This window comes from Macaca thibetana, chromosome 17 (genome assembly GCF_024542745.1).
Source record: "Macaca thibetana thibetana isolate TM-01 chromosome 17, ASM2454274v1, whole genome shotgun sequence".
Classification (NCBI taxonomy): Eukaryota; Metazoa; Chordata; class Mammalia; order Primates; family Cercopithecidae; genus Macaca; species Macaca thibetana.
Window position 1 is genome coordinate 41,648,130 of NC_065594.1, and position 22,458 is coordinate 41,670,587.

Genomic DNA, 22,458 nt, shown 5'->3' on the forward strand with positions numbered 1-22,458 from the left:
ATGTGTGAATTCAACTCACTGTGTTACAGTTGTATTTCACGGAGCTATCAGCTCGCCCACTTTTTGTTGAATCTGAGAACCGATGTTTCGGATAGCTTGGAGGAATATACAGCCAAAGGAAATATCCCCAGATAAAAACGAGAAAGAAGATTTCTGAGATGTGTCTTTCTGATCTCTGAGTTCATCTCACACAGTTCCACCTTCCTCTTCATTTAGCTGTTTGCTAACACTCTTCTCGTGGAATCTGCTAAGTGATATTTGGGAGCGCATTGAAGGCTACAGTGATAAAGGAAATATCTTCAGAAAAAAACTGAAAAGAAGCGTTCTGAGAAACTGCATTGTGACGTGTGAATGCAACTCACACAGTTACACTTTTCTTTCAATGATCAGTTGGCTAACACAGTTTTCTTAAAATCTGCAGTTGGATATTTCTTTGCCCGGTGAAGCTGACGGTGCCAAAGGATATATCTTCAGATAAAAAGTAGAAAGAAGCTTTCTGAGAAACTTCTTTGTGACTAGTGAATTCAACCCACTGAGTTACACCTGTATTTCATGGAGCTGTTTGCTAGACCAGTTTTTGATGAATCTGAGAACCGATATTTCGGATCGCTTACAGGAGTATAGAGCCAAAGGAAATATCCCCAGATAAAAACGATAAAGAAGATTTCTGAGAAATGTCTTTCTGATCTCTGAGTTAATCTCACAGAGTTACACCTTTCTTTTCATTTAGCTGTTTGCTAACACTCTTCTCTTGGAATCTGCTAAGTGACATTTGGGAACGCATAGACGGCTACAGTGAAAAAGGAAATATCTTCAGATAAACTGAAAAGAAGAGTTTTGAGGAACTGCACTGTGGCATGTGAATGCATCTCACAGAGTTACACTTTTCTGTTCATTGATCAGTTTGCTAACACAGTTTTCATGAAATCTGCAGTAGGATATTTCTTTGTCCAATGAAGCTTACGGTAACAAAGGAAATATCTTCAGATAAAAAGTAGAAAGAAAATTTCTGAGAAACTGCTTAGTGATGTGTGAATTCAACCAAAGATTTATAGCTGTATTTCATTGAGCTGTTTGCTAGTCCAATTTTTGTTGCATGTGAGAACCAATATTTCGGATCCCTTTCACTACTATACAGCCAAAGGAAATATCCCCAGATAAAAACGAGAAAGAAGATTTCTGAGAAATGACGTTCTGATCTCTGAGTTCACCTCACAGAGTTCCACCTTTCTGTTCATGCAGCTGTTTGCTAACACTCTTCTCATGGAATCTGCAAAGTGATATGTGGGAGCACATTGAGGGCTACAGTGAAAAAGGAAACATCTTCAGGAAAAAACTGAAAGAAAGCGTTCTGAGAAACTTCTATGTGACCTGTGCATTCATCTCACAGAGTTCCACCTTTCTGTTCATGTGGCTGTTTGTTAACACTCTTCTCATGGAATCTACAAAGTGATATGTGGGAGCGCATTGAGGGCAACAGTGAAAAAGGAACTATCTTCAGATAAAAACTGAATGGAAGCGTTCTGAGAAACATCTATTTGACCTGTGCATTCATCTCACAGAGTTCCACCTTTCTGCTCATGTAACTGTTTGCTAACACTCTTCTCGTAGAATCTGCTAAGTGATATTTGGGAGCACCTTGATGGCTACAGTGAAAAAGGAAATATCTTCAGACAAAAACTAAAAAGAAGCGTTCTGAGAAACTGCATTGTGACGTGTGAATGCAATTCAAAGAGTTACACTTTTCTGTTCATTGATCAGTTTGCTAACACAGTTTTCTTGAAATCAGCAGTGGGATATTTATTTGCACAATGAAGCTGACAGTGACTAAGGAATTATCTTCAGATAAAAAGTAGAGAAAAGTTTTTTGAGAAACTGCTTTGTTATGTGTGAATTCTACTCACAGAGTTACAGCTGTATTTCATGGAGCTGTTTGCTAGTCCAGTATGTGTTGAAACTGAGAACCAATATTTCAGATCTCCTGGAGGAGTATACAGCCAAAGGAAATATCCCCAGATAAAAACGAGAAAAAAGATTTCTGAGAAATGTCTTTCTGATCTCTGAGTTCATCTCACAGAGTTCCACATTTCTGTTCATGTAGCTGTTTGCTAACACTCTTCTCATGGAATCTGCAAAGTGATATTTGGAAAACACTGAAGGCTACAGTGAAAAAGGAAATATCTTCAGATAAAAACTGAAAGGAAGTGTTCTGAGAAACTTCTATGTGGCCTGTGCATTCATCTCACACAGTTCCACATTTCTGTTCATGTACCTGTTTGCTAACACCCTTCTCGTGGAATCTGGTAAGTGATATTTGGGAACGCATTGATGGCTACAGTGAAAAAGGAAATATCTTCAGATAAAAACTGAAAGAAGCGTTCTGAGAAACTGCATTGTGACATGTGAATGCAACTCACACAGTTGCACATTTCTGTTCATTGATCAGTTTGCTAACACAGTTTTCTTTAAATCTGCAGTGGGATATTTCTTTGCCCAATGAAGCTTATGGTGAGAAAGGAAATATCTTCAGATAAAAAGTAGAAAAAAGCTTTCTGAGAAACTGCTTTCTGATGTGTGAATTCACCCAATGAGTTACAGCTGTATTTCATGGAGCTGTTTGCTATTCCAGTTTTTGTTGAATGTGAGACCCAATATTTCCGATCGCTTGGAGGAGCATACAGCCATAGGTAATATCCCCAGATAAAAACGAGAAAGAAGATTTCTGAGAAATGTCTTTCTGATCTCTGAGTTCATCTCACAGAGTTCCACCTTTCTGTTCATGTAGTTTTTGCTAACACTGTTCTCGTGGAATCTACAACTTTTTTGGTGGGTGCATTGTGGGATACAGTGAAAAAGGAGATATCTGAAAGGAAGAGTTTGAGAATCTTCTATGTGACCTGTGCAAGCATCTCAAAGAGTTCCACTTTTCTGTTCATGGAGCTGTTTGCTAACACTCTTCTCATGGAATCTGCTAAGTGATATTTGGGAGCGCATTGACGGCCACAGAGAAAAAGGAAGTATCTTCAGAGAAAAACTGTAAAGAAGCGTTCTGAGAAACTGCATTGTGATGTGGGAATGCAACTCACAGAGTTAAACTTTTCTGTTCATTGATCTGTTTGCTAACAAAGTTTTCTTGAAATCTTCAGTGGGATATTTCTTTGCCCAATGATGTTTATGGGGACAAAGGAAATATCTTCAGACAAAAAGTGGAAAGATGGTTTCTGAGAAACTGCTTTGTGATGGGTGAATTCAACTCAGTGAGTTACAGCTGTATTTTATGGAGCTGTTTGCTAGTCCATTTTTTGTTGTATCTGAGAACCGATATTTCAGATCGCTTGGAGGAGTATACAGCCAAAGAAATATCCTAAAATAAAAACGAGAAAGAAGATTTCTCAAAAATGTCTTTCTGATTTCGGAGTACATCTCACAGAGTTCCACCTTTCTGTTCATGTAGCTGTTTGCTAACACCCTTCTCGTGGAATCTACTAAGTGATATTTGGAAGCGCCCTGATGGCTACAGTGATAAAGGAAATATCTTCAGATAAAAACTGAAAAGAAGCATTCTGAGAAACTGCATTGTGACGTGTGAATGCAACTCACAGAGTTACACATTTCTGTTCATTGATCAATTTGCTAACACAGTTTTCTTGAAATCTGCAGTGGGATGTTTCTTTGCCCAATTTACCTTACGGTGACAAAGGAAATATCTTCAGATAAAAAGTAGAAAGAAGCTTCTCAGAGACTGATTTTTGATGTGTGAATTCAACCCAATGAGTTACAGCTGTATTTCATGGAGCTGTTTGCTAGTCCAGTTTTTGTTGAATCTGAGAACCGATATTTCGGATCACTTGGAGGAGTATAGAGCCAAAGGAAATATCCCCAGATAAAAACGATAAAGAAGAGTTCACAGAAATGTCTTTCTGATCTCTGAGTTCATCTCACAGAGTTCCACCTTTCTGTTCATGTAGCTTTTGCTAACGCACTTCGTGGAATCTGCAAAGTGATATTTGTGGACGCACTGAGGGATAAAGTGAAAAAGTAAATATCTTCAAAAAAAAAAAAACTGAAAATAAGCGTTCTGAGAAACTGCATTGTGACGTGTGAATGCTACTCACAGAGTTACACTTTTCTCTTCATTGATCAGTTTGCTAACAGTTTTGCTGAAATATGTAGTGGGAGATTTCTTTGCTCAATGAAGCTGCCTTTGACAAAGGAAGTATCTTCAGATAAAAAGAAGGAAGAAGTTTTCTGAGAAACTGCTTTGTGATGTGTGAATTCAACTCACTGAGTTACAGCCGTATTTCATGGAGCTGTTTGCTAGTCCAGTTTTTGTTGAATGTGATAACCGATATTTCAGATCTCTTGGAGGACTATACAGCCAAAGGAAATATCCCCAGATAAAAATGAGAAAGAAGATTTCTGAGAAATGTCTTTCTGATCTCTGAGTTCATTTTACACAGTTCCACCTTTCTGTCCATGTAGCTGTTTGCTAACACTCTTCTCCTGGAATCTGCAAAGTGATATTTGGAAGCGCCTTGACGGCTACAGTGAAAAAGGAAATAACTTCAGTTAAAAACAGAAAAGAAGCGTTCTGAGAAACTTCATTGTCACGTGTGAATGCAACTCAAAGAGTTACAGTTTTCAGTACATTGATCAGTTTGATAACACATCTTTCTTCAAATCTGCTGTGGGATATTTCTTTGCCCAATGAAGCTTATGGTGAAAAACGAAATATATTCAGATAAAAAGAAGAAAGAAACTTTCTGAGACACTGCTTTGTGATGTGTGATTTCAATTCACTGAGTTACAGCTGCATTTCATGGAGCTGTTTGCTAGTACAGCTTTGGTTGAATCTGAGAAGCGATATTTCGGATCGCTTGGAGGAGTATACAGCCAAAGGAAATATCCCCAGGTAAAAACGAGAAAGAAGATTTCTGAGAAATGTCTATCTGATCTCTGAGTTCATTACACGGAGTTCCACCTTTCTGTTCATGTAGCTGTTTCCTAACACTCTTCTCGTGGAATCTGCAAAGTGATATTTGTGAGCACATTGAGGGCTACAGTGAAAAAGAAAATATCTTCAGATTAAAAACTGAAAAGTAGCGTTCTGAGAAACTGCATTGTGACGTGGGAGTGCTACTCACAGAGTTACAATCTACAGTTCATTGACCAGTTTGCTAACACAGATTTCTTGAAATCTGCAGTTTGATATTTATTTGTCAAATGAAGCTGACGGTGACAAAGGAAATATCTTCAGATAAAAAGTAGAAAGAAGCTTATTGAAAAACTGCTTGTGATGTGTGAATTCAAATCACTGAGTTGCAGCTGTATTTCATGCAACTGTTTGCTATTCCAGTTTTTGTTGGATCTGAGAACCGATATTTCTGATCTCTAGGAGGACTATACAGCCAAAGGAACTATCCCCAGATAAAAACGAGAAAGAAGATTTCTGAGAAATGTCTTTCTGATCTCTGAATTCCTCTCCCAGAGTTCCACCATTCTGCTCATGTAGCTGTTTGCTAATACACTTCTAGTGGAATCTGCAAAGTGATATTTGAGAGCGCATTGAGGGCTAGAGTGAAAAAGGATATATCTTCGGATAAAAACTGAAAGGAAGCTTTCTGAGAAACTTCTCTGTGACCTGTGAATTCATTTCACAGCGTTCCACCTTTCTGTTCATGTCGCTGTTTGCTAACACTCTTCTTGTGGAATTTGCTAAGTGATATTTTGGAGTGCATTGACGACTACAGTGAAAAAGGAAATATGTTCAGATAAAAACTGAAAAGAAGCATTCTGAGAAACTGCATTGTGACGTGTGAATGCAACTGACAGAGTTATACTTTTCTGTTCCTTGATAAGTGTGCTAACACCGTTTTCTTGAAATCTACAGTGGGTTATTTCTTTGTCCAATGAAGCTGACGGTGACAAAGGAAATATCTTCAGATAAAAAGTAGAAAGAAGCTTTCTCAGAAACTGCTTTGTGATGTGTGAATTCATCTCACGGAGTTACAGCTGTATTTCATGGAGCTGTTTGCTGGTCCAGTTTTGGTTGAATCTGAGAACCGATATTTTGGATCTTTTTGAGGACTACACAGCCAGAGGAAATATCCCCAGAGAAAAACGAGAAAGAATATTTCTGAGAAATATCTTTCTGATCTCTAAGTTCATCTCACAGAGTTCCACCTCTCTGTTCATGTAGTTGATGCTAACACTCTTCTCGTGAATCTGCAAAGTGATATTTGGGAGCGCATTGAGGACTACAAAGAAAAAGGAAATATCTTCAGATAAAAACTGAAAATTAGCGTTCTGAGAACCTTCTATGTGACCTATGCATTCATCTCACAGAGTTCCAACTTTCTGTTCATGTAGCTGTTTGCTAATCTCTTCTCTTGGAATCTGCTATGTGATATCTGGGAACGCATTTACGGATAAAGTAAAAAAGGAAATATCTTCAATAAAAAACTGAAAAGAGGCGTTCTGAGAAACTGCATTGTGAGGTGTGAATGCAACTCAAAGAGTTACACTTTTCTGTTCATTGATCAGTTTGCTAACACAGTTTTCTGAAAATCTGCAGTGGGATATTTCTTTGCCCAATGAAGCTTACAGTGACAAAGGAAATACCCTCAGATAAAAAGTAGGAAGACGCTTTGTGAGAAACTGCTTTGTGATGTGTGAATTCAACTCACTGATTTACTGCTGTATTTCAAGGAGATGTTTGCTAGTCCAGTTTTTGTTGAATCTGAGAACCGATATTTCGGATTGCTTGGGGGAGTATACAGCCAAAGAAAATATCCCAAATGAAAATGAGAAAGAAGATTTCTGAGAAATGTCTTTCTGATCTCTGAGTTCATCTCACAGAGTTCCCCTTTTCTGTTCAGGTAACTCTTTGCTAACACTCTTCTCGTGGAATCTGGTAAGTGATATTTGGGAGTGCATTGACGGCCACAGTGAAAAAGGAAATATCTTCAGATAAAAACTGAATGAAAGAGTTCTGAGAAACTTCTATGTGAACTGTGTATTCATCTCACAGACTTCTGTCTTTCTGTTCTTGTAGCTGTTTGCTAACACTCTTCTCGTGGAATCTGCTAAGTGGTGTTTGGGAGCACATTGACGGCTGCAGTGCAAACGGAAATATCTTCAGATAAAAACTGAAAAGAGGCATCGTGAGAAACTTCATTGTGACGTGTGAATGCGACTCACTGAGTTACATCTGTATTTCATGGAGCAGTTTGCTAGTCCAGTTTTGTTGAATTTGAGAACTGATATTACGGATTGCTTGGAGGACTAAACAGCCAAAGGAAAGATCCCCAGACAAAAACGAGTAAGAAGATTTCGGAGAAAAATATTACTGATATTTGAGTTCATCTCACAGAGTTCCAACTTTTGTTCATGTAGCTGTTTCCTAACACTCTTCTCGTGGAGTCTGCAAAGTGATATTTGGGGGCACATTGAGGGCCACAGTGAAAAATTAAATATCATCAGATAAAAACTGAAAGGAAGGGTTCTGAGAAACTTCTATGTGACATGTGCATTCATCTCACAGAGTTCCACCTTTCTGTTCATGTAGCTGTTTGCTAACACTCTTCTCGTGGAATCTGCTAAGTGATATTTGGGAGCGCATTGACGACTACAGAGAAAAAGGAAATATCTTCAGATAAAAACTGAAAGGAAGCGTTCTGACAAACACTGTGTTACCTGTGCATTCATCTCACAGATTTTCACCTTTCTGTTCGTGTAGCTATTTGCTAACACTCTTCTCATGAAATCTGCTAAGTGATATTTGGGAGTGCATTGAAGGCTACAGTGACAAAGGAAATATCTTCAGATAAAAACTGAAAGGAAGCGTTCTGAGAAACTTCTGTGTTACCCGTACATTCATCTCACAGAGTTCCACCTTTCTGTTCATGTAGCTATTTGCTAACACTCTTCTCATGGAATCTGCTAAGTGATGTTTGGGAGTGCATTGAGGGCAACACTGACAAAGGAAATATATTCAGAAAAAAACTGAAAGGAAGCGTTCTGAGAAACTGCATTGTGACGTGTGAATGCAACTCACAGAGTTACACTTTTTTGTTCATTGATCAGTTTGCTAACACAGTTTTCTTGAAATCTGCAGTGGGATATTTCTCTACCAAACGAAGCTCATGGTGACAAAGGAAATACCCTCAGATAAAAAGTAGAAAGAAGCTTCTGAGAAACTTCTTTTTGATGTGTGAGTTCAACTCACTGAGTTACAGCTATGTTTCATATAGCTGTTTGCAAGTCCAGTTTTGGTTGAAAATGAGAACCGACATTTCAGATCACTTGGCGCAGTATGCAGCCAAAGGAAATGTCCCCAGAAAAAAACGAGAAAGAAGATTTCTAAGAAATGACTTTCTGATCTCTGAGTTCATCTCACAGAGTACCACTTTCTGTCCATGTAGCTGTTTGCTAACACTCTTCTCGTGGCATCTACAAAGTGATACTTCGCAGCACATTGACGGCTACAGTGACAAAGGAAATATCTTCTGATAAAAATTGAACGGAAGCGTTCTGACAAACTCTGTGTTACCCGTGCATTCCTCTCACAGAGTTTCACGTTTCTGTTAATGTAGCTATTTGCTAACACTCTTCTCATGGAATCTGCTAAGTGATATTTGGGAGCGCATGGACGGCTACAGTTAAAAAGGAAATATCTTCAGATAAAAACTGAAATGAAGCGTTCTGAGAAACTGCATTGTGATGTGTGAATGCAACTCACAGAGTTACACTTTTCTGTTCATTGATCAGTTTGCTAACAGTTTTCTTGAAATCTGCAGTGGAATATTTCTCCATCCAATGAAGCTTACGGTGACAAAGGAAATATCCTCAGATAAAAAGTCGAAAGAAGCTTCTGACAAACTGCTTTGTGATGTGTGATTTCAACTCACTGAGTTAAAGCTGCGAATGGTAGGGCCGTTTGCTAGTCCAGTTTTGGTTGAATCTGAGCACCGATATTTCAGATCACTTGGAGGAGTATATAGCCAAAGGAAATATCCCCAGATAAAAATGAGAAAGAAGATTTCTGAGAAATGTCTTTCTGATTTCTGAGTTCAACCCACCGACTTCTACCTTTCTGTCCATATAGCTGTTTGCTAAAACTCTTCTCTTGGAATCTGCTGTGATATTTCGGAGCACATTGAGGGGATACAGTGATAAAGGAAATATCTTCAGATAAAAACTGAAAAGAAGCATTCTGAGAAACTGCATTGTGACGTGTGAATACAACTCACAGAGTTACACTTTTCTGTTCATTCATCAGTTTGCTAACACAGTTTTCTTGAACTATGCAATGGGATATTTCTTTACCCCATGAAGCTTACTTTGACAAAGGAAATATCCTCAGATAAAAATTAGAAAGAAGCTTTCTGAGAAACTGCTTTGTGATGTGTCAATTCAACTCACTGAGTTACAGCTGTGTTTCATATAGCTGTTTGTTAGTCCAGTTTTGGTTGAATGTGAGAACCGATATTTCGGATCGCTTGGAGGAGGACAGAGCCAGAGGAAATATCCCCAGATAAAAACGAGGAAGAAGATTTCTGAGAAATGTCTTCTGATCTCTGAGTTCATCTCACTGAGTTGCACCTTTGTGTCCATGTAACTGTTTGCTAACACTCTTCTCGTGGAATCTGCAAAGTGATATTTCAGAGCGCATTGAGGGCTAAAGTGACTTAGGAAATATCTTCACATAAAAACTGAAAGCAAGAATTCTGAGAAACTTCTATGTGACTAGTGAATTCATCGCACAGAGTTCCCCCTTTCTGTTCATGCAGCTATTTCCTAACACTCTTCTAATGGAATCTGCTAAGTGATATTTCGGAGCACTATAAGGGCAACAGTGACTAAGGAAATATCTTCAGATAAAAACTGAAAGGAAGCATTCTGAGAAAGTTCTATGTGACCAGGGAATTCATCCCAAAGAGTTCCACCTCTCTGTTCATGTAGCTATTTGCTAACACTCTTTTCATGGAATCTGCTAAGTGATATTTGGGAGCACATTGAGGGCAACAGTGACAAAGGAAATATCTTCAGATAAAAACTGAAAGGAAGCGTTCTGAGAAACTTCTGTCTTAACCGTGCATTCATCTCTCAGAGTTCCACATTTCTGTTCGTGTAGCTATTTGCTAACACTCTCTTCATAGAATCTGCTAAGTGATATTTGGGAGCGCATTGACGACTACAGTGAGAAAGGAAATATCTTTAGATAAAACTGAAACGAAGCGTTCTGAGAAACTGCATTGTGACGTGTGAATGTAACTCACAGAGTTACACTTTTCTGTTCATTGACCAGTTTGCTAACACAGTTTTCTTGAAATCTGCAGTGGGAGATTTCTTTACCCTATGAAGCTTATGGGGACAAAGGAAATATCCTCAGATAAAAGAAGAATGAAGCTTTCTGAAAAACTGCTTTGTGATGTGTGAATTCAACTCACTGAGTTACAGCTGTGCTTCATAGAGCTGTTTGCTAGTCTGGTTTTGGTTTAATCTGAGAAGCGATATTTCAGATCGCTTGGAGGAGTATACAGCCAAAGGAAATATCCCCAGATAAAAACGAAAAGAAGATATCTGAGAAATGTCTTTCTGATCGCTGAGATCATCTCACACAGAGTTCCACCTCACTGTCCATGTAGCTGTTTGCTAACACTCTTCTCCTGCAATCTGCAAAGTGATATTTCAGAGCGCATTGAGGGCTACAGTGAGAAAGGAAATATCTTCAGATAAAAACTGAAAGGAAGCGTTGTGGGAAACTTCTTTGTGACCCGTGCATTCATCTCACAGAGTTCCACACTTTAGTTTATGGAGCTATTTGCTAACACTCTTCTCATGGAATCTACTAAGTGATATTAGGGAGCTCATTGAGGGCAACAGTGACATAGGAAATATCTTCACATAAAAACTGAAAGGAACCGTTCTGAGAAACTTCTGTGTTACCCTTGCATTCATTTCTGTTCACGTAGCTATTTGCTAACACTCTTCTCATAGAATCTGTTGAGTGATATTTGGGAGCGCATTGACGGCTACAGTGAGAAAGGAAACATGTTAAGATAAAAACTGAAAGGAAGCGTTCTGAGAAACTTCTGTCTTACCCGTGCATTCATTTCTCAGAGTTCCACATTTCTGTTCATGTAGCTATTTGCTAACACTCTTCTCACAGAATCTGCTAAGTGATATTTGGGAGCGCTTTGACGACTACAGTGAGAAAGGAAATATCTTCAGTTAAAAACTGAAAGGAAGCATTCTGACAAAGTTCTATGTGACCAGTGAATTCATCCCACAGAGTTCCTGCTTTCTGTTCATGTAGCTATTTGCTAACACTCTTCTCATGGAGTCTGCTAAGTGATATTTGGGGGCCCATTCAGGGCAACAGTGACAAAGGAAATATCTTCTGATAAAAACTGAAACGAAGCCTTCTGAAAAACTTCTGTGTTACTAGTGCATTCATCTCTCAGATATCCACAATTCTATTCATGTAGCTATATGCTAACACTCTTCTCATGGAATCTGCTAAGTGATATTTGGGAGCGCATTGAGGGCAACAGTGACAAAGGCAATATCTTCAGATAAAAACTGAAAGGAAGCGTTCTGAGAAACTTCTGTCTTACTTGTGCATTCATCTCTCAGAGTTCCACATTTCTGCTCATGTAGCTATTTGCTAACACTCTTCTCACAGAATCTGCTAGGGTATATTTGGGAGCTCATTGACGGCTACAGTGAGAAAGGAAATACCTTCAGATAAAAACTGAAACGAAGTGTTCAGAGAAACTGCATTGTGACGTGTGAATGTAACTCACAGAGTTACACTTTTCTGTTCATTGACCAGTTTGCTAACACAGTTTTCTTGAAATGTGCAGTGGGAGATTTCTTTACCCTATGAAGCTCATGGGGACAAAGGAAATATCCTCAGATAAAAAGAATGAAGCTTTCTGAAAAACTGCTTTGTGATATGTGAATTCAACTCACTGAGTTACAGCTGTGTTTCATAGAGCTGTTTGCTAGTCCAGTTTTGGTTTAATCTGAGAAGCGATATTTCAGATCGCTTGGAGGAGTATACAGCCAAAGGAAATATCCCCAGATAAAAACGAGAAAGAAGACATCTGAGAAATGTCTTTCTGATCGCTGAGATCATCTCACAAAGTTCCACCTTTCTATCCATGTAGCTGTTTGCTAACACTCTTCTCATGGAATCTGCAAAGTGATATATCAGAGCGCATTGAGGGCTACAGGGACTAAGGAAATATCTTCAGATAAAAACTGAAAGGAAGCATTCTGAGAAAGTTCTATGTGACCAGTGAATTCATCCCACAGAGTTCCACCTTTCTGTTCATGTAGCTATTTGCTAACACTCTTCTCATGGAATCTGCTAAGTGATACTACGGAGCTAATAGAGGACAACAGAGACAAAGGAAATATCTTCAGATAAAAACTGAAAGGAAACGTTCTGAGAAACTTCTGTCTTACTGGTGCATTCATCTATCAGAGTTACACATTTCTGTTAATGTAGCTATTTGCTAACACTCTTCTCATGGAATCTGCTAAGTGATATTTGGGATCGCATTGACGGCTACAGTGAGAAAGGAAATATCTTCAGATAAAAACTGAAAGGAAGCGTTCTGGGAAACTTCTTTATGACCCGTGCATTCATCTCACAGAGTTCCACACTTTAGTTTATGGAGCTATTTGCTAACACTCTTCTCATGGAATCTACTAGGTGATATTAGGGAGCTCCTTGAGGGCAACAGTGACATAGGAAATATCTTCACATAAAAACTGAAAGGAACCGTTCTGAGAAACTTCTGTGTTACCCATGCATTCATCTCTCAGAGTTGCACATTTCTGTTCACGTAGCTATTTGATAACACTCTTCTCATAGAATCTGCTGAGTGATATTTGGGAGCTCATTGACGGCTACAGTGAGAAAGGAAATATCTTAAGATAAAAACTGAAAGGAAGGGTTCTGAGAAACTTCTGTCTTACCCGTGCATTCATTTCTCAGAGTTCCACATTTCTGTTCATGTAGCTATTTGCTAACACTCTTCTCACAGAATCTGCTAAGTGATATTTGGGAGCGCTTTGACGGCTACAGTGAGAAAGGAAATATCTTCAGTTAAAAACTGAAAGGAAGCATTCTGACAAAGTTCTATGTGACCAGTGAATTCATCCCACAGAGTTCCTGCTTTCTGTTCATGTAGCTATTTGCTAACACTCTTCTCATGGAGTCTACTAAGTGATATTTGGGAGCCCATTCACGGCAACAGTGACAAAGGAAATATCTTCTGATAAAAACTGAAACGAAGCCTTCTGAAAAACTTCTGTGTTACTTGTGCATTCATCTCTCAGAGATCCACATTTCTATTCATGTAGCTATTTGCTAACACTCTTCTCATGGAATCTGCTAAGTGATATTTGGGAGCTCTTTGTGGGCAACAGTGACAAAGGAAATATCTTCAGAAAAAAAACTGAAAGGAAGCTTTCTGAGAAACTTCTGTCTTACTTGTGCATTCATCTCTCAGAGGTCCACATTTCTGTTCATGTAGCTATTTGCTAACACTCTTCTCACAGAATCTGCTAAGGTATATTTGGGAGCGCATTGACGGCTACAGTGAGAAAGGAAATATCTTCAGATAAACACTGAAACGAAGCGTTCAGAGAAACTGCATTGTGACGTGTGAATGTAACTCACAGAGTTACACTTTTCTGTTCATTGACCAGTTTTCTAACACTGCTTTCTTGAAATCCGCCGTGGGAGATTTCTTCACCCAATGAAGCTAATGGTGAAAAAAAAAATATCCTCAGATAAAAAGAAGAAAGAAGCTTTCTGAGAAACTGCTTTGTGATGTGTGAATTCAACTCACTGTGTTACATCTGTTTTTCATAGAGCTGTTTGCTAGTCCTTTTTTTGTTGAATCTGAGAAGCGATATTTCGGATCTCTTGGAGGACTATGCAGCCAAAGGATATATCCTAAGACAAAAACGAGAAAGAAGATTTCTGAGAAATGACTTTCTGATCTCTGAGTTCATCTCACAGAGTTCCACATTTCTGTCCATGTAGCTGTTTGCTAACAGTCTTCTCGTGGAATCTGCAAAGTGATATTTCGGAGCGCATTGAGGGCTACAGTGACTAACGAAATATCTTCAGATAAAAACTGAAAGGAAGCATTCTGAGAAAGTTCTATGTGACCAGTGAATTCATCCCACAGAGTTCCACCTTTGTGTTCATGTAACTATATGCTAATACTCTTCTCATGGAATCTGCTAAGTGATATTTGGGAGCGCATTGAGGGCAACAGTGACAAAGGAAATATCTTCAGATAAAAACTGAAAGGAAGCGTTCTGAGAAACTTCTGTCTTAACCGTGCATTCATCTCTCAGAGTTCCACATTTCTGTTCGTGTAGCTATTTGCTAACACTCTTTTCGTCATAGAATCTGCTAAGTGATATTTGGGAGCGCATTGACGACTGCAGTGAGAAAGGAAATATCTTTAGATAAAACTGAAACGAAGCGTTCTGAGAAACTGCATTGTGACGTGTGAATGTAACTCACAGAGTTACACTTTTCTGTTCATTGACCAGTTTGCTAACACAGTTTTCTTGAAATCTGCAGTGGGAGATTTCTTTACCCGATGAAGCTTATGGGGACAAAGGAAATATCCTCAGATAAAAAGAAGAATGAAGCTTTCTGAAAAACTGCTTTGTGATGTGTGAATTCAACTCACTGAGTTACAGCTGTGCTTCATAGAGCTGTTTGCTAGTCTGGTTTTGGTTTAATCTGAGAAGCGATATTTCAGATCGCTTGGAGGAGTATACAGCCAAAGGAAATATCCCCAGATAAAAACGAAAAGAAGATATCTGAGAAATGTCTTTCTGATCGCTGAGATCATCTCACAGAGTTCCACCTCACTGTCCATGTAGCTGTTTGCTAACACTCTTCTCCTGCAATCTGCAAAGTGATATTTCAGAGCGCATTGAGGGCTACAGTGAGAAAGGAAATATCTTCAGATAAAAACTGAAAGGAAGCGTTGTGGGAAACTTCTTTGTGACCCGTGCATTCATCTCACAGAGTTCCACACTTTAGTTTATGGAGCTATTTGCTAACACTCTTCTCATGGAATCTACTAAGTGATATTAGGGAGCTCATTGAGGGCAACAGTGACATAGGAAATATCTTCACATAAAAACTGAAAGGAACCGTTCTGAGAAACTTCTGTGTTACCCTTGCATTCATTTCTGTTTCACGTAGCTATTTGCTAACACTCTTCTCATAGAATCTGTTGAGTGATATTTGGGAGCGCATTGACGGCTACAGTGAGAAAGGAAACATGTTAAGATAAAAACTGAAAGGAAGCGTTCTGAGAAACTTCTGTCTTACCCGTGCATTCATTTCTCAGAGTTCCACATTTCTGTTCATGTAGCTATTTGCTAACACTCTTCTCACAGAATCTGCTAAGTGATATTTGGGAGCGCTTTGACGACTACAGTGAGAAAGGAAATATCTTCAGTTAAAAACTGAAAGGAAGCATTCTGACAAAGTTCTATGTGACCAGTGAATTCATCCCACAGAGTTCCTGCTTTCTGTTCATGTAGCTATTTGCTAACACTCTTCTCATGGAGTCTGCTAAGTGATATTTGGGGGCCCATTCAGGGCAACAGTGACAAAGGAAATATCTTCTGATAAAAAACTGAAACGAAGCCTTCTGAAAAACTTCTGTGTTACTAGTGCATTCATCTCTCAGATATCCACAATTCTATTCATGTAGCTATATGCTAACACTCTTCTCATGGAATCTGCTAAGTGATATTTGGGAGCGCATTGAGGGCAACAGTGACAAAGGCAATATCTTCAGATAAAAACTGAAAGGAAGCGTTCTGAGAAACTTCTGTCTTACTTGTGCATTCATCTCTCAGAGTTCCACATTTCTGCTCATGTAGCTATTTGCTAACACTCTTCTCACAGAATCTGCTAGGGTATATTTGGGAGCTCATTGACGGCTACAGTGAGAAAGGAAATACCTTCAGATAAAAACTGAAACGAAGTGTTCAGAGAAACTGCATTGTGACGTGTGAATGTAACTCACAGAGTTACACTTTTCTGTTCATTGACCAGTTTGCTAACACAGTTTTCTTGAAATGTGCAGTGGGAGATTTCTTTACCCTATGAAGCTCATGGGGACAAAGGAAATATCCTCAGATAAAAAGAATGAAGCTTTCTGAAAAACTGCTTTGTGATATGTGAATTCAACTCACTGAGTTACAGCTGTGTTTCATAGAGCTGTTTGCTAGTCCAGTTTTGGTTTAATCTGAGAAGCGATATTTCAGATCGCTTGGAGGAGTATACAGCCAAAGGAAATATCCCCAGATAAAAACGAGAAAGAAGACATCTGAGAAATGTCTTTCTGATCGCTGAGATCATCTCACAAAGTTCCACCTTTCTATCCATGTAGCTGTTTGCTAACACTCTTCTCATGGAATCTGCAAAGTGATATATCAGAGCGCATTGAGGGCTACAGGGACTAAGGAAATATCTTCAGATAAAAACTGAAAGGAAGCATTCTGAGAAAGTTCTATGTGACCAGTGAATTCATCCCACAGAGTTCCACCTTTCTGTTCATGTAGCTATTTGCTAACACTCTTCTCATGGAATCTGCTAAGTGATACTACGGAGCTAATAGAGGACAACAGAGACAAAGGAAATATCTTCAGATAAAAACTGAAAGGAAACGTTCTGAGAAACTTCTGTCTTACTGGTGCATTCATCTATCAGAGTTACACATTTCTGTTAATGTAGCTATTTGCTAACACTCTTCTCATGGAATCTGCTAAGTGATATTTGGGATCGCATTGACGGCTACAGTGAGAAAGGAAATATCTTCAGATAAAAACTGAAAGGAAGCGTTCTGGGAAACTTCTTTATGACCCGTGCATTCATCTCACAGAGTTCCACACTTTAGTTTATGGAGCTATTTGCTAACACTCTTCTCATGGAATCTACTAGGTGATATTAGGGAGCTCCTTGAGGGCAACAGTGACATAGGAAATATCTTCACATAAAAACTGAAAGGAACCGTTCTGAGAAACTTCTGTGTTACCCATGCATTCATCTCTCAGAGTTGCACATTTCTGTTCACGTAGCTATTTGATAACACTCTTCTCATAGAGAATCTGCTGAGTGATATTTGGGAGCTCATTGACGGCTACAGTGAGAAAGGAAATATCTTAAGATAAAAACTGAAAGGAAGGGTTCTGAGAAACTTCTGTCTTACCCGTGCATTCATTTCTCAGAGTTCCACATTTCTGTTCATGTAGCTATTTGCTAACACTCTTCTCACAGAATCTGCTAAGTGATATTTGGGAGCGCTTTGACGGCTACAGTGAGAAAGGAAATATCTTCAGTTAAAAACTGAAAGGAAGCATTCTGACAAAGTTCTATGTGACCAGTGAATTCATCCCACAGAGTTCCTGCTTTCTGTTCATGTAGCTATTTGCTAACACTCTTCTCATGGAGTCTACTAAGTGATATTTGGGAGCCCATTCACGGCAACAGTGACAAAGGAAATATCTTCTGATAAAAACTGAAACGAAGCCTTCTGAAAAACTTCTGTGTTACTTGTGCATTCATCTCTCAGAGATCCACATTTCTATTCATGTAGCTATTTGCTAACACTCTTCTCATGGAATCTGCTAAGTGATATTTGGGAGCTCTTTGTGGGCAACAGTGACAAAGGAAATATCTTCAGAAAAAAACTGAAAGGAAGCTTTCTGAGAAACTTCTGTCTTACTTGTGCATTCATCTCTCAGAGGTCCACATTTCTGTTCATGTAGCTATTTGCTAACACTCTTCTCACAGAATCTGCTAAGGTATATTTGGGAGCGCATTGACGGCTACAGTGAGAAAGGAAATATCTTCAGATAAACACTGAAACGAAGCGTTCAGAGAAACTGCATTGTGACGTGTGAATGTAACTCACAGAGTTACACTTTTCTGTTCATTGACCAGTTTTCTAACACTGCTTTCTTGAAATCCGCCGTGGGAGATTTCTTCACCCAATGAAGCTAATGGTGAAAAAAAAAATATCCTCAGATAAAAAGAAGAAAGAAGCTTTCTGAGAAACTGCTTTGTGATGTGTGAATTCAACTCACTGTGTTACATCTGTTTTTCATAGAGCTGTTTGCTAGTCCTTTTTTTGTTGAATCTGAGAAGCGATATTTCGGATCTCTTGGAGGACTATGCAGCCAAAGGATATATCCTAAGACAAAAACGAGAAAGAAGATTTCTGAGAAATGACTTTCTGATCTCTGAGTTCATCTCACAGAGTTCCACATTTCTGTCCATGTAGCTGTTTGCTAACAGTCTTCTCGTGGAATCTGCAAAGTGATATTTCGGAGCGCATTGAGGGCTACAGTGACTAACGAAATATCTTCAGATAAAAACTGAAAGGAAGCATTCTGAGAAAGTTCTATGTGACCAGTGAATTCATCCCACAGAGTTCCACCTTTGTGTTCATGTAACTCTATGCTAATACTCTTCTCATGGAATCTGCTAAGTGATATTTGGGAGCGCATTGAGGGCAACAGTGACAAAGGAAATATCTTCAGATAAAAACTGAAAGGAAGCGTTCTGAGAAACTTCTGTCTTAACCGTGCATTCATCTCTCAGAGTTCCACATTTCTGTTCGTGTAGCTATTTGCTAACACTCTTTTCATAGAATCTGCTAAGTGATATTTGGGAGCGCATTGACGACTGCAGTGAGAAAGGAAATATCTTTAGATAAAACTGAAACGAAGCGTTCTGAGAAACTGCATTGTGACGTGTGAATGTAACTCACAGAGTTACACTTTTCTGTTCATTGACCAGTTTGCTAACACAGTTTTCTTGAAATCTGCAGTGGGAGATTTCTTTACCCGATGAAGCTTATGGGGACAAAGGAAATATCCTCAGATAAAAGAAGAATGAAGCTTTCTGAAAAACTGCTTTGTGATGTGTGAATTCAACTCACTGAGTTACAGCTGTGCTTCATAGAGCTGTTTGCTAGTCTGGTTTTGGTTTAATCTGAGAAGCGATATTTCAGATCGCTTGGAGGAGTATACAGCCAAAGGAAATATCCCCAGATAAAAACGAGAAAGAAGATATCTGAGAAATGTCTTTCTGATCGCTGAGATCATCTCACAGAGTTCCACCTTACTGTCCATGTAGCTGTTTGCTAACACTCTTCTCCTGCAATCTGCAAAGTGATATTTCAGAGCGCATTGAGGGCTACAGTGAGAAAGGAAATATCTTCAGGTAAAAACTGAAAGGAAGCGTTGTGGGAAACTTCTTTGTGACCCGTGCATTCATCTCACAGAGTTCCACACTTTAGTTTATGGAGCTATTTGCTAACACTCTTCTCATGGAATCTACTAAGTGATATTAGGGAGCTCATTGAGGGCAACAGTGACATAGGAAATATCTTCACATAAAAACTGAAAGGAACCGTTCTGAGAAACTTCTGTGTTACCCTTGCATTCATCTCTCAGAGTTGCACATTTCTGTTCACGTAGCTATTTGCTAACACTCTTCTCATAGAATCTGTTGAGTGATATTTGGGAGCGCATTGACGGCTACAGTGAGAAAGGAAACATGTTAAGATAAAAAACTGAAAGGAAGCGTTCTGAGAAACTTCTGTCTTACCCGTGCATTCATTTCTCAGAGTTCCACATTTCTGTTCATGTAGCTATTTGCTAACACTCTTCTCACAGAATCTGCTAAGTGATATTTGGGAGCGCTTTGATGACTACAGTGAGAAAGGAAATATCTTCAGTTAAAAACTGAAAGGAAGCATTCTGAGAAAGATGTATGTAACCAGTGAATTCATCCCACAGAGTTCCTGCTTTCTGTTCATGTAGCTATTTGCTAACACTCTTCTCATGGAGTCTACTAAGTGATATTTGGGAGCCCATTCACGGCAACAGTGACAAAGGAAATATCTTCTGATAAAAACTGAAACGAAGCCTTCTGAAAAACTTCTGTGTTACTTGTGCATTCATCTCTCAGAGATCCACATTTCTATTCATGTAGCTATTTGCTAACACTCTTCTCATGGAATCTGCTAAGTGTAATTTGGGAGCTCTTTGTGGGCAACAGTGACAAAGGAAATATCTTCAGAAAAAAACTGAAAGGAAGCTTTCTGAGAAACTTCTGTCTTACTTGTGCATTCATCTCTCAGAGGTCCACATTTCTGTTCATGTAGCTATTTGCTAACACTCTTCTCACAGAATCTGCTAAGGTATATTTGGGAGCGCATTGACGGCTACAGTGAGAAAGGAAATATCTTCAGATAAACACTGAAACGAAGCATTCAGAGAAACTGCATTGTGACGTGTGAATGTAACTCACAGAGTTACACTTTTCTGTTCATTGACCAGTTTTCTAACACTGCTTTCTTGAAATCCGCCGTGGGAGATTTCTTCACCCAATGAAGCTAATGGTGAAAAAAAAAAATATCCTCAGATAAAAAGAAGAAAGAAGCTTTCTGAGAAACTGCTTTGTGATGTGTGAATTCAACTCACTGTGTTACATCTGTTTTTCATAGAGCTGTTTGCTAGTCCTTTTTTTGTTGAATCTGAGAAGCGATATTTCGGATCTCTTGGAGGACTATGCAGCCAAAGGATATATCCTAAGAAAAATGAGAAAGAAGATTTCTGAGAAATGACTTTCTGATCTCTGAGTTCATCTCACAGAGTTCCACATTTCTGTCCATGTAGCTGTTTGCTAACAGTCTTCTCGTGGAATCTGCAAAGTGATATTTCGGAGCGCATTGAGGGCTACAGTGACTAACGAAATATCTTCAGATAAAAACTGAAAGGAAGCATTCTGAGAAAGTTCTATGTGACCAGTGAATTCATCCCACAGAGTTCCACCTTTGTGTTCATGTAGCTATATGCTAATACTCTTCTCATGGAATCTGCTAAGTGATATTTGGGAGCGCATTGAGGGCAACAGTGACAAAGGAAATATCTTCAGATAAAAACTGAAAGGAAGTGTTCTGAAAAACTTCTGTGTTACTCGTGCATTCATCTCTCAGATATCCACAATTCTGTTCATGTAGTTCTTTGCTAACACACTTCTCATGGAATCTGTGAAGTGATATTTGGGAACGCATTGAGAGCTACAGTGAGAAAGGAAATATCTTTCTAGAAAAAACTTAAAGGAAGCTTTCTGAGAAACTTCTATGTGACCCGTGCATTCATCTCACAGAGTTCCACATTTTAGTTTATGTAGCTATTTGCTAACACTCTTCTCATGGAATCTGCTAAGTGATTATTTGGGAGCTCATTGAGGGCAGCAGTGACAAAGGAAATATCTTCAGATAAAAAATGAAAGGAAGCGTTCTGAGAAACTTCTGTCTTACCCGTGCATTCATCTCTCAGAATTCCACATTTCTGTTCATGTAGCTATTTGCTAACACTCTTCTCATAGAATCTGCTAAGTGATATTTGGGAGCGCATTGACGACTACAGTGAGAAAGGAAATATCTTCAGATAAACACTGAAACGAAACGTTCTGAGAAACTGCATTGTGATGTGTGAATGTAACTCACAGAGTTACACTTTTCTGTTCATTGACCAGTCTGCTACCACAGTTTTCTTGAAATCTGAAGTGGGAGATTTCTTTACCAAATGAAGCTTACAGTGACAAAGGAAATATCCTCAGATAAGAAGAAGAAAGAACCTTTCTGAGAAACTGCTTTGTGATGTGTGAATCCAACTCACTCAGTTACAGCTGTGTTTCGTAGAGCTGATTGCTAGTACAGTTTTGGTTGAATCTGAGAAGCGATATTTCGGATCTCTTGGAGGACTATAGAGTCAAAGGAAATATCCCGATATAAACGAGAAAGAGGATTTCTGAGAAATGTCTTTCTGATCTGTGAGTCCATCTCACAGAGTTCCACATTTCTGTCCATGTATCTGTTTGCTAACACTCTTCTCGTGGAATCTGCAAAGTGATATTTCAGAGCCCATTGAGGGCTACGGTGAATAAGTAAATATCTTCAGAAAAAAACAGAAGGGAAGCATTCTGAGAAAGTTCTATGTGACCAGTGAATTCATCCCATAGATTTCCACCTTTCTGTTCGTGTAGCTATTTGCTAACACTCTTCTCATGGAATCTGCTAAGTGATATTTGGGAGTGCATTGAGTTCAACAGTGACAAAGGAAATATCTTCAGATAAAAATTGAAAGGAAGCGTCTGAAAAACTTCTGTGTTACTCGTGCATTCATCACCCAGAGATCCATATTTCTCTTCATGTAGCTATTTGCTAACACACTTCTCAGGGAATCTGCTAAGTGATATTTGGGAGAGCATTGAGGGCTACAGTGAGAATGGAAATATCTTCAGATTAAAATTGATAGGAAGCGTTCTGAGAAACTTCTATGTGACCCGTGCATTTATCTCACAGAGTTCCACCT